Raw genomic sequence first — 3030 nt, 5'->3', positions numbered from 1 at the left:
CAATATCTTGTTCTGAGCCAATATGGCATTCAGAGTGTCAATCTCAAGAACTCCTTTCTTCTGATTAGTCCCATTGTTCACAGGATTCCTTTCAGAAGTGTACATGAATTGGTTATTTGCAACCATTTCAATCAATTCTTGAGCTTCTGCAGGTGTCTTCTTCAGATGAAGAGATCCTCCAGCAGAGCTATCTAAGGACATCTTAGATAGTTCAGAGAGACCATCATAGAAAATACCTATGATGCTCCATTCAGAAAGCATGTCTGAAGGACATCTTCTGATTAATTGTTTGTATCTTTCCCAAGCTTCATAAAGGGATTCTCCATCCTTCTGTCTGAAGGTTTGGACTTCCACTCTAAGCTTACTCCATCTTTGTGGTGGAAAGAACTTTGCCAAGAAGGCATTGACTAGCTTTTCCCAAGAGTCCAGGCTTTCTTTAGGTTGAGAATCCAACCATATTCTAGCTCTGTCTCTCACAGCAAAAGGGAATAGCATCAGTCTATAGACCTCAGGGTTAACCCCATTAGTCTTGACTGTGTCACAGATTTGCAAGAATTCAGCTAAAAACTGATGAGGATCTTCCATTGGAAGTCCATGGAACTTGCAATTCTGTTGCATTAGAGAAACTAATTGAGGCTTAAGCTCAAAGTTGTTTGCTCCAATGGCAGGGATAGAGATGCTTCTCCCATAGAAGTCGGGAGTAGGTGCAGTAAAGTCACCCAGCACCTTCCTTGCATTGTTGGCATTGTTGTTGTTTTCGGCTGCCATGGGTTCTTCTTCCTTGAAGAATTCGGTCAGGTCCTCTAAAGAGAGTTGTGCTTTAGCTTCTCTTAGCTTTCTCTTCAAGGTCCTTTCGGGTTCAGGATCAGCTTCAACAAGAATGCCTTTATCTCTGCTCCTGCTCATATGAAAGAGAAGAGAAAAAGAAAATGTGGAATCCTCTATGTCACAGTATAGAGATTCCTTGAAATGTCAGAGGAAAAGAGAAATAGAAAGAAGAAGGAGAAGAAGAATTCGAACTTTAATTAGATAAGGTTCGAATTGTGCATTAAGAAGGAGTAGTACTCCATAAATAGAAGGATGTGGGAAGGAGGGAGATGATTTTCGAAAATTCAATCAAAAGATTTTGAAAACATTTTGAAAATTTGATTGATGATTTTCGAAAATTGAAAGTGGAAGAGAAATCAAGTGATTTTTGAAAAAGATTTTGAAATTAGAAACTAAAAAGATTTGATTGAAAACTAATTTGAAAAAGATATGATTAAGAAGATATGATTAGTTTTAAAGAGATGTGATTGAGAAGATATGATTTGAAACAATTTTAAAAGATATGTTTTGAAATTATTTTAAAAGATTTGATTTGGAAAATTAGTGACTTGCCTAACAAGAAAAGATATGATTCAAACATAAAACCTTCCTTAACAGAAAAGGAAAAAAAATGTTCAATCAAATCATTAATTGTTAGTAAGTATCTTTGAAAGGAAAGAAATTAATTTTGAAAACATTTGAATGAAAAGATTTGATTTGAAAAAGATTTGATTTTGAAAAACTTGAAAAAAATTGATTTGAAAACAAAATCTTCCCCCTAGCACCATCCTGGCGTTAAACGCCCAGAATGGTATACATTCTGGCGTTTAACGCCCAAAATGCTACCTTTTTGGGCGTTAAACGCCCAACCAGGTGCCCTGGCTGGCGTTTGAACGCCAGTCTGCCTTCTTCACTGGGCATTTTTGAATGCTCAGCTTTTTCTGTATAATTCCTCTGCAGTGTGTTCTGAATCTTCAATCCCTTGTATCATTGACTTGAAAAGACACAAATTAAAAATATTTTTGGATTTTTAATAATTAAAATGCAACAAGAATCAAATAACAATGCATGCAAGACACCAAACTTAGCAGTTTGTATACTACTGACACTAACAATATGAGAATGCATATGAGACACACAAAATACTTCAAGTCAATAGAATTCAAAGATCAGAGCAAGAAATCATCAAGAATTATTTGAAGATCCTTAAGACACATGAATGAATGCATGCAATTGACACCTAACTTAAGATGAGACACTAGACTCAAACAAGAAATATTTTTGAATTTTATGATTTTGTGATTATTTTTTTTTTGTGTTTTTCGAAAATTAAGTGGAAAAAGGTATCAAAATTCTTAATGAGAATTCCAGGAATCAGTGCAATGCTAGTCTAAGACTCCGGTCCAGGAATTAGACATGGCTTCACAGCCAGCCAAGCTTCCAAAGAAAGCTTCGGTCCAAAACACTAGACATGACCAAAGGTCAGCCAAGCCTTAGCAAATCACTGCTCCAAGAGCAAGATTGATACGAAATCAACAAGCTCTTGTGGTGATAAGTTGAAACCTCGGTCCAATCAGATTAGACATGGCTTCTCAGCCAGCCAGATTTCAACAAATCATCATGAAACTCTAGAATTCATCTTCAAGAATTTCGAAAAAAAAAAATACCTAATCTAAGCAACAAGATGAACCGTCAGTTGTCCAGCCTGAACAATCCCGGCAATAACACCAAAAATTTGATGTTGTTGCCGGATCTTGGCACTGATGTTACCAAAGGCTTGCTCAAAACTAGAACAATCCCCGGCAACGGCGCCAAAAACTTGGTGCGCGAAATTGTGAACTATACTTTTTCACAACTCTCATAATCCCTGGTAATGGCTCCCAAAACTTGGTGCGCTCAATACCATGGCATTACACAACTTCGCACAACTAACCAGCAAGTGCACTGGGTCGTCCAAGTAATAAACCTTACGTGAGTAAGGGTCGATCCCACGGAGATTGTTAGTATTGAAGCAAGCTATGGTCATCTTGTAAATCTTAGTCAGGCAAACTCAGATATATATGGTGATGAACGAAAATAACATAAAAGATAAAGATAGTGATACTTATGTAATTCATTGGTAGGAACTTCAGATAAGCGCATGAAGATGCCTTCCCTTCCGTCTCTCTGCTTTCCTACTGTCTTCATCCAACCCTTCTTACTCCTTTCCATGGCAAGCTCGTA

At 37.2% G+C, this 3030-nt stretch overlaps 1 non-coding gene across 1 annotated transcript; it reads left to right on the top strand.

The window, feature by feature from the left end:
* The first annotated feature begins 255 nt into the window (after positions 1-255).
* On the top strand, positions 256-363 carry LOC130984369 (small nucleolar RNA R71). The gene has a single exon (XR_009088308.1). It is a non-coding gene; the product is annotated as a small nucleolar RNA R71 (small nucleolar RNA).
* The last annotated feature ends 2667 nt before the right edge of the window (positions 364-3030 follow it).

Source organism: Arachis stenosperma, chromosome 5 (assembly GCF_014773155.1).
Source record: "Arachis stenosperma cultivar V10309 chromosome 5, arast.V10309.gnm1.PFL2, whole genome shotgun sequence".
NCBI classification, from domain to species: domain Eukaryota; kingdom Viridiplantae; phylum Streptophyta; class Magnoliopsida; order Fabales; family Fabaceae; genus Arachis; species Arachis stenosperma.
The sequence above is the reverse complement of the archived record's forward strand: the minus strand, read 5'-3'. Positions and strand labels throughout refer to the sequence as shown.